Source organism: Sciurus carolinensis, chromosome 3, assembly GCF_902686445.1.
Source record: "Sciurus carolinensis chromosome 3, mSciCar1.2, whole genome shotgun sequence".
NCBI lineage: Eukaryota > Metazoa > Chordata > Mammalia > Rodentia > Sciuridae > Sciurus > Sciurus carolinensis.
In genome coordinates this window covers 60,016,206-60,028,945 of record NC_062215.1, presented here as the reverse complement: position 1 = coordinate 60,028,945, position 12,740 = coordinate 60,016,206, and the positions used below count along the sequence as shown (strand labels likewise).

At 45.4% G+C, this 12,740-nt stretch overlaps 1 pseudogene; it reads left to right on the top strand.

The window, feature by feature from the left end:
• The first annotated feature begins 6,943 nt into the window (after positions 1-6,943).
• Positions 6,944-7,807, top strand: LOC124980855 (activating signal cointegrator 1 complex subunit 1-like; annotated as a pseudogene).
• The last annotated feature ends 4,933 nt before the right edge of the window (positions 7,808-12,740 follow it).

Here is a 12,740-nt window from a genome sequence, read left to right as displayed (position 1 = left end):
AACTTTTGAATGCATATACTATCTCTTAGGACTATTATGCATAAGCAGAAACATTGTACCACCTATAAATTATGATGACCTTATAGACACACACCTGGGGAAACTTCCTGTACAAAGACAGAATCCCTGGGGAGGTCAGATATGAATGAGCATAAGACATCTTTATGTGTCCCCAACAGAGAGGGAAGATGGCTCATTCTAATTTATAGTAAGTAAGGATTTTACTCATCCCAGTGGATTGGGTGATCTATAAATACTCAGCACACTAGCAGCTGGTAGCAAGAAGGCAGTACAGCCTAAGCAAACCATAGCTATTTGAACCATAGCTTCAAATCTCAGTTCAACCAATGACTAGATGTGATCTTGTTATATGTCAGAGTTTACACATACATTTCACCAATATAATGGGGCACTGTTGAGTTTTGAGTAGGGCATGTGAAGTGTGAGGAAAGTGTTTCCTGAGTAGGTCTTGCTGTTAAGTCCTTGCATATCTTCAAGAGAACCTAGAACCATGCCTGACCTTTGGCCAACCCCTGGGAAAGTGGCCCTCAGAAAGGTCTTATGTTAATGGTTGATAAATATGTTTTGTATACCTGGGACAATGACCCATGTCATTTCAGCCTGTCAGGAGTCCTTTGTACATACATCACCATATTTGATGTGCATCTGATTTCCTGACTGGGATCCTAAGTTTCAGCTGCTGTGACTGTCATGTAGCATGACATTTATATGTGACTGGCTCTCAGTAAAAGCCTCAGACACCAAAATTTGAACAGTTTTCTCTGTGCAGAGACATTTTTGCACATGTCCAAATGGTTTACTGCTAAAGATAAAGCAAGTCCTGTATGGCCCTAGATAGGGAAATGATCAAAAACCTGTGCCCCACTTCTCTGGATTCCTCCTGATACATATCTTTTCGTGATGCTCTTGGTTTATATACTTCCATTCTAATAAAACATATTCATAAGTATAAAAATATATATCTTTTAGATGATGCAGGAAAAACCTAATTAGATGCAGAATAATGACTTGAACCTTGCCACAGTGATGTGACTAAAGGTCACCTAGTCACTCTGGAAGATTCAGGGGGAAGTCAGAATTTGCCAACAGCAAAAACAACTGTGAGCTAGATCTGGCATTAAGGAAAACAGCAGGGTGTCAATTATGTCATCTACAGCAGCAATAATTGCAACTTGAATAGTGGGGTCAGAAGTTTTATAGATGAACTAGATCTAAAAGGTGGTCAGAATATATTTCATTAAGAAAAAGAAAATTTAATAGGAAGATAGAAGAGAATTTACAATGTTTACAATGTGAACAGAGAGAATGCAAAAGAGATGTAGAAGGTTATGATTATAAGAGATGAGGAGGAAAAATAAGGTAAAGGGATAAAGTACAAGAGAATTTCCTGTTAGTGGGAGAAGAAAGGAGAGAAAGAAAAAAAAAACAAAATAAAAAAAAATGCTTAACCCTCAGAAGACAAGGCAAGAAAAAATAATAACATTTAAAAATGCTAAAAGTGAAAAACAGAAAGAAATATGAGTATGTATATATGTCCACAAACCAAGCAGCACAGCAAGAACACTCACACACACACACACACACACACACACACACACACGCACACAGGAAAAAACATTTTTAGTGAACAATGAAGAAATGGTCTCCACTGAGGTGGTCAAAATAATAATTAAAAAGAATGGATGGTTTCACCCCAAGCGCCTGGTAGCTGCCAATCTCTGCTGGGAGTCTGGGTCTCAGGAGCCTCCCAGGAATTCTGCTTACATGGTTCGGGGTTTGAGGGTGTGGTGGTGGTGATGGTGGGCAACACTCCACATACTCTGCTGCCCTGAAACACAGCCTTCCTGGGATGAGTCCCTGTGTGCACTAGCATCCACCTCTTCAAATTTCCAACCCACTTGTACTGGTCACATGAGCCATCAGACACAAAGGGAAAGCAAAATGAGCTCCGTTCTGTATCCCTTATTTGAAACCCCCTAGGTACAATCTCCTCTGTGCCTGTTTCACTAATGTTCTGCTAGGTAAACCCTAAGTCACACATTGGGCACTTGCCAGAACAGTGTTTGCTATGATCTCCCAGCTCCACAGCAGCAAGCTGGAGTGTGGCCTCCTTGAGATGGCTTCCACCTCAGCTGTCCATGACCAGTTGAGAAACAGTGCCCTTTTCCAACACCAGATGGCTGTGTAGGTTCTGGATTAGCTAAATTTGGGCTGTCTTTCTGAGCTCCCGAATTTTCTATGCCAAATTTGTCCATTGTGTTTCTGTCTCTGTTCTCCGTCTCCACTGGGTGAACCAGCATGGCTGCTGCAACTGGCTTGGTTCCAACATATTCTTTCTTCTTTGTTCAGTGCACCATAATTTCTGAGTCTCTAAGACACTCCAACTGTCCAATGGTGAATTTTAGTGAAATCCCTCTTTCATCCACCTTTCTGAAGAATGGTACTCCAACTGCATGAGCTCTGAGCCACAGAGCAACTGGAAATGTAGTCTTCCTCTTTCTCCCATCTTGGATGTCTCCACACTGGGTATTTGCATGGAGACTGTCTTCCCTAGGTGAAAAATTGCTTTCTATTTAGTTCCTGAATTAATAGGTAGACAGCTCATTCTGTGAGCACTTTGCAGGCACTGACTAATCATCCCAGGCCCTTGAGAGACAGGCAGGTCATTTATCTCCTTTGTTCAGGAAGGAGACTAGGGAACTTCCCAGGTTACAGTAGCAAGACCCAGCTCAACTAGGGACCCCACACTGTAGAGAAAATTCTCCATCTCTGTCCTCAACCAGATCTGAATGGTGCTTCTACACAAGGAGGGAATAGAAGAAAGCTAATGTAGATGATGAATTCATCATAAGGGTGCTGAGAGAATGGGCAGGGTATATGAGCTGGGGGTTGAGAAGACAGTCATTCAGTAGAGTTCTTGCTGAACATCTGTGTGCTGAACACATGTGCTAGCAGGTGTGTCTGTGAGGTATCCAGAGTACCAGAATTCATGCGGAGAAGACAAAGATGAAACAAAATATTCAGAAGAGCAGTTGACTCATCAAAATAGTTGGCCAATGCATCTCTGAGAAGGTGACCTTGAACTAGGAGAGTCGGAAAGGAGGGCCCACCCTGTTTAACTTCCAGCAGGCATTCTGAGTCATTTCTTGCTTCAGCAAGCCATGAAGTTCAGCTCTAATGTGGAGACATCCTGGTTCCCTAAGTGGAGGGCAATGGACTTGAGTGAACACCCCCAGACCCTGAGAGCCACATTGGGGACAGCAGACAAAAGGATCTCTCAGGATTCTGGAACCTGCAGTAGAAAACCTCCTAGGAAATCCCACAGGATAATTGTGTCGGCAGCCTCTGCCTACAGACTCCAGCTAGCACCTGCCTTTCTGATGCTGGCTTAGGGCACAGTTTTCCAGTGCACAATACCTGAGATGAAAGTCAGTGATTGTATTCAGTCCAGGCAGAGTGACTCTGAGATGGTTGAACTGATTTGCCATGGGTAATAAGGTCCTGTCCAACTGCACAGACCTGAGCAACAGTGTTCCCAGTACCCTCCTTAGAGAGCTCAGGAGACCAGGCAGGCATGGGAAATCAGAAAGAGGGTGTTTTAGAAAATTGGTCCTGGTACCAGGCTCTTCTACAGAAAGCCCTCTAGCAAGGCTCTTTGAGTGGGCCAGTGTCTTCCACACACATGTTGGATTCCCAAAACCATGCTGGACTTTGTTTCAATCAATACTGCAAGAAGAGGCCTGGGAAAGGCTGCCATTCTCTGGGACGGTTTCTGTGCATGTGCCCCAGAACATGTCCTTGTCAGAGATAATATCCTGGGCTCTTTTTTCATTGTTGAAAGACTTAGGCCCCCACACCCAGCTCCTGACACTATTCTGGATGCCCTGCCTCCACTGGAGTTCAGTATCCCTGTGCCAAGACCACATAGAGGAGCCTGCAGTCCAAGCTTCAGCTCCAAACTTTACTGTCCAACAGTAAGCTCATTTCCATTCTCCAGGTATCATGCCCCACAACAACAAAGACACAAGCACAGCAATGGACCAGGCTCCAGGCTCCCTCACCCCTCCTCCTCACCTGAAAATGCCAGCTCATTCTGCTGCCCTTCCTGACCTACCCACCTAATCTCATGACTGACTTCAGTGACAGTCTTCCTTGTCCCAATATCCTGAGTATCTGTGGTTATTAGCCAGTACAGGAGTTTGGTGCCTGGTGAGACAGATGAGTCAGAGGTGAGCCCAGAGTCAGAGGCAGGCCTTCCCTATTCTCCAATGAGTTGATCTCTCACAGGTCACTTAGGTCCACCTGCATCTGCACCCCATGTAGAGAAGGGAGGTTATGAAACTTATTTGGTAACTTTGCAACTAGGCTGAAATTAGGTGCCATTTTATAGGAATCACATAGAAAATACTCAGAATGGAATGAGGGCACTCTATGAATGCCAAGTCTTGGCATAAGTTCCATGCTCTGACAATATGTCAGCAAAGCATGGGGGGAAAGTCCAGCTGCTAGAGGTTGCCCATCAGAACCAAAAAACTGTAGCTGTGATTCTCAGTATTCTCCTACCCTCCACCAAGGCCAGACAGTCTGCTAGCATGGTGCAACCTTCTAGAAGGGCAGTTTGGCAGGAATAACCAATATTTTAAATGTGCAACATTTATTTTTTAGAATTATACTTTTAGGAATGTATTCAACAGAAATAATCTGATTTGAGCTCAAAGATCTGCATAGGAGATGAGCGAGCTGGGATTACAGAAAATCAGCATCTGAAAGGTTGCCATCAAAGGGACTGTTTACAGTGGGGCTCCTGAAATGTAAAGAAATTTGCTATATCTATAGTTGTCAACATGAGAATCTAAAAATCACTTTAGCTTCTAAACCCAAAGTACATTACTACCCCCTGAGCTCCAACAACTAAAAATGCATGGGTGGAAGTACATGTGTGATGCACATGGAAGGAATGGTTTGGAGTTGGTCCCCAGCTCTGTCTGGTCCTTCATGAGTAAGAGTCTCAGCCACCCCCATTAGCAGAGGAGAGGACCTTAGCATGGATTTTCACCTCTTAGACATATTTCTCCCTCAACTGTTTTTAAAAAACTGTGTGATGCCATCCTGCATTTCTTTTGCAACAAACAGAGGCAAGGTGGTGTGTAGAGTCCACCATGCTGTCTTTGGGTAGATGCAGTCACTCCTGTGGTAAACTCCAGTATCAAGTACCAGCAGTCCTGGATTGCAGTGAGTGGACCAGACCTCTCGACCAGTCAGTCTCAAGAGAGTATTAAAGGGCACTGAAGTCAAGTGTGATGGCACCTGCCTATAATCTCAGCAAGTTAGTGAGACTCTGTTTCAAAATAAAGGCTGGAGTGTGACTCAGTGGTAGAACACCCCTAGATCTAGTCTCTAGTACTACACTCAAACAAAAGGCTTTGAAGTTGATGCTCCTCTTGCTGTGATTGCTTTGGACAATTACACCTCTGTGAGGGGTGGTGGGAGTGAGAAGGGGGCACAGGTTTTAGGACAGCCCCCAGGCCCCACCTCACAATCTGTTGTAGCACATCATTAAGTTTTTGTGGAAACACAGGATGAGTGAGATGCTTTTTATCACTGTTTGTCTAGGGGATGGTAACCATGTCTCTACACACTGTGGACCTGATTGGGGCTGTCTGTGGCATGCCAGGAAAGTGAATGCTGCAGGCTACCTGGAACTGGGAAGAGTGCCAGGGCCACCAGACCTCCTGGGCAATGCCTGACTTTGGTTCCAGCTGCCTGTATCCAGCAAACATGGCCCTGAGGCTTCGAGGCTAGACTGGACAAGGTAGAAACTTCTCAGCAGGCAGTGTGCTGTTGAGAAGGTCACATACCCTGAACTCGCAGTCAGTCCATCTGGTCTAAAGCAGGATCAGTTCCAGATTCTCCTTGTCCAGCTCCTGTATTTACCCCAAGACTAAACTCCCTGAGGAACGATGTGCAGAAATCCTGCGACAGTGTCAGTTTCAATCCCCTAGAGAGATATAAGCTGATCCAAGATGAGATCATGACTCAGCTGCTTGTCCTCACAAGCCCTGAACCCTCCCTATGTTCCAACCTACTTCCAATAAATGAGCCCACACCACTCTCCTTTGCTTGCTGACTCCTGCACAGAGCTAGGTGCTGGGGCACAGGCTGCAGGGACTCTGCAGCATGGAAAGAGGCTCACCAAGGGCCACTCCAGACTCAGAGCCAAGGATGTTGCCACTATGGGCTGTGTCAGAGGCTAGAGACAGCTTCTGCCTCCCTGCAGGGGCTAGACAACTGGGGGGACTGTGTCCCTTGCTGGGTGAAATGGGAAGCCATCCTGGAGGAATCTGCTATCAACTGGCTGAAGAGTCCTGGTTCTTTGGAGTGAGTTGAGAGAGCTCCCTGCACAGAGGTGAACCCACACCTCCCCACCTTCCAACTGGGCCCTGCAGGCTGAAGTCAGGGACCTGAACTTCCAGTAACTGGTATTTACAGGGCAGCTATGCTAGGGGATGCTGTCTGTTTCCACTGCCCATGCACACACACTTAACTCATGTGACAGTCAGTGTTGGGATACCTGATATGTTCCATTGATTTGTTCTTATGACCAGAAAACCCACCAGCTCTTGGTTAGAACCGGGGTGCATATTGGCAGAAGACTGAGCTTGGCACTAATATTTTCCATGGTGCTGCAAATTGGAAAGTTCCTTTAAACCCATGAAGTTTTTAATTCTGTGAACATAATAAAAACTCAAATGCCATTTCAATTTGAGTCGGCCCCTTTTCCATGGGAAGTGTATGCATGTGAATAAGTTTAGTAGTAAGAAAGGAAAGGGAGTTTTTCCATGCCTGCTGTGGCAGTCTCCTGTCTCCTCCATTTTTCTAGTCCGTGCAGGATTTCAATAGAATATTATTTGGAGAAGGTGTCATGGAAGTTCTGTGCCCACAGCATATAACAATTGATGGACAAAATTACAGAAAGAACACTATCCAAGAGAAGACTTACCAACATGAAGAAGACAATGGGGATGTCTATCAAGACCCAATGGTGTATGCTGATGACCCCTGTGATGCCTATGAGGTGAAGACCCTGCAAGGATTCCCATCTACTGTGAGTGCTCCCAACCTGCTCTAAAAGAATATAGTTGGAAAGAGAGAAGACAATAAGAAGAAAGTAGAAATGGAGACCAAAACTTCTATTAGCATTCCTAAACCTGGACAAGATGGGGAAATTTTGATCACTGGTCAGCATCAAAATGGTGTAATTCCAGCCTGAACTCAGATTGATGTTCTTTTGGACACTTTTAGAAGAAAACAGCCCTTCACTCATTTTCTTGCCATTTTCCTCAATGAAGCTAAAGTTCAAGAAGAATTTATGAATTTCCAGGAAGAAGTGCTGGAAAAGTCCTCCATGAATCGGGTTGATAGCTCCATTTTCCAGAATTCCAAAAAGCCTCACCTAACTCTTGGGATGTTGGTGCTTTTGAGTGAGCAAGAGATCCAGCAGGCATGTGAGATGCTACAATGCTGTAAAGAGGAGTTTAGTACTGACATTTCTGGCGGCAATCACTTGGAAGTAGAGTTGGCAGGAATAGAGTACATAAATGATGATCCTGGTATAGTGGATGTTCTTTATGGTAAAGTTCATATGAAAGATGACTAGAACAGGCTGCAGGAATTGGTTGATAGAGTGCTGGAATGCTTTAAGGCATCTGGAATAATAGGGAAAGAGTGGAATAGTGTGAAACTGCATGCTACAGTCATGAATACACTATTCAGGAAAGACCCCTAAGCTGAAGGCAGGTTACAATCTCTACACAGCAGATGACAAATATATCTTCAAGGAAAGAGAGTCATTTCATGGCCGGAACATTTTAAAGTTGTTTGAGAACTTCTACTTTGGTTCCCTAAAGCTCAGTTCCATTCACATCTCTCAGAGGGTCACAATAGATGGGTTTGGAAACTATGCCTCCTGTGGACAAATTGACTTCTCCTGAGGTGGACCTTGGAAAGCTGTGGAAACTGAACATCTCATGAGGGCAGCAGCAAGGAAACAGCAATATCAGCACACTGCACAGTATGCGTGAAGAATGTCCGCCCGAGGCAGAGCAGCAGAGGGAGGAGTGCTACCCGCATGGCTTTGGCAGCTGTCCCATCATCCTCCCAGGTGCTCTGCTGGGGAGCTCCAGTCCTCCTCCCTCATCAAATTCTTTGTCCCTCCATGTCCTTGCCTTCCTCCTTCTCCTTCATTCCTTAATCTTATCTTGATTCTTATATTCTGTTCTTTGAGCCTGCTTCTCAACCCTGTGTGTCAGGGTAGCTACATTGTGAGGACTGCATCTAACTACCATCAAGGATTTATCAGTGGGATTGCACAGGTCATTTGTGAATAAATGCACTTGCCAAGTTAAAAAAAAGGAAAGGGAATTTAATTGTGTGATGTTAAAACTGGGGAGTTTGCTCTCTACAAAGAGAGAAATAAAATTTATTCAGCTATATTCAATACTTAGCCAGAGTGAAAATTCAGTGAAGAGAACACAACTCCTACAGTTCTTGAAATGTATATGGAGACATGATTGCTTTAAATACTGCAGACTCCATCAGGCAGGACTGCCTGCCTCTGTGTAACCTGCATGAGACCTAACTTGGATTAGATAGGTTCAAAAGTATACGATCTTGAGAAAAAAAAAAAGATCCTATCAGGAATTTAGGGGAAATCTCTAACTGAAGAGGGGGAAATTACTCTGAGTTTCCTTGTTTAAATATGTGTGTTCCTGCCATGGTTTCCAGCCCTTCAGAAACAGCATGGTTTCTGCTACCGGGTGGGGGTGATGGTGAAGCCAGAATTGGGGACAGGCAGTTAGTGTAGAAATAGGAAATCGGGTCAGATCGAGAAAATAGAGGCCATCAAGTCATCTGCCTCTGGAAGTTGGAGACTGCAATGGGAGAATGGAATGTCAAGGACCTGCAGAACCCATTGATAACCAAATTCACCTGCCCTTGCCAGAGACTGCAGGCAAGAAGGTGCTAATCAATGCCCCCTGGGCCCTTGCCTGTCTGAGACACCTTGACCCTCCCTCTGCCCCATCCGCTTTTCGCTTTTTACATTTCAAAACCAGGCCTAATCCCGCAGGCAGGAAGGGAAGAGATAAGGGGAAAGAATGGGAGAATGAAACCCATAAAAAGAACGAGATTTGCTCATCCCACGGATTCCGCCTTTGGGTCCCCTTCTTCCACCCAGGAGAAGTCTGCTTTTCCTTTTCTTTAATAAAGCTGCATTTTCCACTCTACATTTGCCTCGGCGTGCTTCTCCGGCGTTATACTTCAACACCTGAGGAAGCAGGACTCGTCACCGGTAAACAGCGGTATCAGATTTGGAGGTCCCACCGAGATCTACGCCGAGGTAAGTGAGCTTTTCTCTTCACGCACCCCAATCTGTCCGAGGTGCATCTTTCTGTCTCTTTCTTTCTGGAGGGCAAAATGGGCACCCGTCGGCTACTTAAATGCAACTAGTGCAGCCGCCATTCTTAAGACTCGGGTGAGAGGTTTCTCGGCTCAGGCAAGTTTCCAATCCCCTGCTCTGCAGGCACGTTGGGGCTCTGCTAAAGCCGTTTCCTACTTTTCTGTCCAGGCCCGGAGCGCAATTGCTGTGAGTACACAGTGTCCCTAGTCCTGATCTGCCCAGGATGCGTGGAGGCGGAGGAAAGGTTGGAGCAACTGCGGGGTTCTCGGCCCGGGCTACTCTCGGGTGGATCCCAAAGGTTCCTTCTCTGGACTCCCCCTCCCGACCGCCCTAAGGGGTATCCAAGGTGATCAGTAGACAAACGGCACTGAGGGAAAGCGCCAATTACATTTGCCTCCGTATGGGCCGCGCAGCACACCGCACACATCCATTCCCTCCTGGATGTTTTCCCTTCGCTCGCCGATCAGACATTAAACATTCAGATAGTAGGATCATAGGAAAATCAATAGGAAAGTACTCAGGTTATCTTTGTTTGCATATTTAGCCTTTGTTAGTTTGTTTAAAGTTTTCCTGTGCTTAAAGGTGCTCAGTGTGTTCTAAGCTGCAAGGAGGATGTATACTTTAATTCAACCCCTCCCTTGAATCCCTCAGAGAACAGGGTATTATATGTCTAACAATCAATAGGTGTCCCCCTCACCCTTTGGAGATCCCTTTAGTCTACAAAATAGGCAAGAAGATGTACAATTCTTCTTTTGTTGTAGGAATTTATAGTGGCAGGGAGGAAAGCAGTAATGCCTTTAAGTCTGAATCCTCCAAGGGTCTCTAGCACAGGGCAAACTAGAGCCCCAGCACTTCGCCAAAGGAGGCCAGAAATACTTTGGCAAAGCCAGGTAGTGAGAGACGGGTTTTGTGGACCGGATTGAAGCTCAAACTTAGGGAGACGTCCCTGCACATAGTCTCCGGCGCGGGCGCCTGAGGTCTATTTTTCTTTTCTTCCACTTAGATAGGAGCTTCACTCTCAACAGTATTGCCAGGTTCACCACTAGCCTGCATACTGAAAAACTGGGACAAATTTGACCCACAGACACTCAAGAAAAAGCGCCTCATTTTCTTCTGCCGCCAGGCCTGGCCTCAATACAAACTCTCTGATGGAGAATCTTGGCCGCCAGAGGGAAGTACAAATTTTAATACCATTTTACAGCTTGATAGATTTTGCAAAAGGGAAGGAAAATGGTGTGAGGTACCTTATGTTCAGATCTTCTTTATTCTAAGGGAAGACCCCAAATTATGCCAACAATGTAAAATAGATTCAGCCAGAACCACTACTCTAAAGGAAGAAAGCCTTAAAGAGTCACCTACTGAGGGAAAGGAATTTTCTGCTAAAGTCCATCAGCAGGCCTCCTGTCCTCCATACCCTGGTCCTTCTCCATCTGCCCCAATGGACAGATCAAATGTACTACCTCTCCAGGAGATGCCGGGAGGAGAATTTGGACCAATTAAAGTATACAACCCCTTCTCCCTCCAAGACCTAAGACAGATAAAAACAGACCTAGGGAAATTTTCAGAAGATCCAGATAAATATATTGAGGTGTTTCAAAACCTATGCCAGGTGTTTGACCTCACCTGGAAAGATATTATCCTGTTACTTAACCAGACTTTAACCTCCAATGAGAAGGAAGCCACCCTGAAAGCAGCTGAACAATTTGGGGATGACCTACACCTTGCTCATGCCCCAGGAGCCCAAACTAGATCTAAACCCAACTATCCATCGGGAGCACAGGCAGTTCCAAGAAATGACCCCGACTGGGACCCAAACGATGAACAGGATGCTTGGAAGATCAGACACTTCCAGATGTTAGTCCTTGAGGCCCTTAGGAGAATCAAACAGAAGGCTATTAACTATTCTAAGGTTTCTGAAATTACACAAAGTCCCGAAGAAAGCCCGGCTATTTTCATGGAGAAACTCAGGGAGGCAATGAGAAAACACACCACCGTGGATCCTGAATCCACAGAGGGCCATTTACTTTTAAAGGACAAATTTATCATTCAGTCGGCCCCAGACATTCGGAGGAAATTACAAAAATTGGCATATGGCCCTGATCAATCCTTAGATGATATCCTCCGACTTGCAACTTCCGTTTTTTATAATCGAGATGTAGAGGAAAAGAAGGAAAAAGAGTGTAGAGACAGAAGAAAAACTGAAGCGCTGGTCTTAGCCCTAAGAGGAGTTAGCTTCCCGGGTGATGAAGAAAGAAAACGGAATGTACCTCAGGCCACAAAAGGGATTTGTTTCCGTTGTGGAAAGGAGGGACATTTCAGACAGGAATGTCCCCAAGCCAAACGGCCACCACCAAAGCCCTGCCCCAAGTGTCAAGGCAACCATTGGAAAAGTGACTGTCCTCAGGGGCGTAGGTCCTTGAGGCCAGACTCTTCCACACAGGCCTGTCGGGGCCCGGGGCCAATTCTAATGGCTCCCGTAACTCCTATCACTACGCATGAGCCCCGGGTATGCTTCTCCGTAGGGAGCCAAGAGGTCAACTTCCTCTTAGATACTGGCGCTAGTTTTTCAGTGCTCACCTCTTATCCTGGACCTCTCTCCTCTAATACTATAACGGTGCAAGGGGTGTCTGGACGGCCTATTACCAGAAAGTTTACTCCCCCACTGAGTTGTGAGTGGGATGGGATGATGTTTTCTCATGCATTCCTGATAGTGCCAGAATGCCCTACCCCTCTATTGGGAAGGGATTTACTTTCAAAACTTCAGACTTCCATTACAATGAATTTGGGACCACAAGGATCATTATGTTTACCTCTACTAGAATGTGATATAAACCCTGAGGTATGGGCCACTGAAGGCAAGATTGGACGGGCAAAAAGAGCAATCCCAGTTAAAATAGTCTTAAAGGATCCCTCTGTCTTTCCACATCAGAGACAATACCCGCTACGCCCAGAAGCAAAAAAGGGCTTATTAAAAATCATCCAGAACCTCAAACAGCAGAAACTTTTAGTACCTTGTAACAGCCCATGCAATACACCAATTTTGGGAGTTCAAAAATCAAATGGGGAATGGCGTTTAGTCCAAGACCTCAGAATAATTAATGAAGCAGTTGTTCCCCTCCACCCAGTAGTTCCTAATCCATATACTCTGGTATCTGAGATTCCAGCAACTGCCGCTTGGTTTACTGTGTTAGATTTAAAAGATGCCTTCTTTTGCATACCTCTGGATTCTCAGTCTCAGTATCTGTTTGCCTTTGAGGAACCA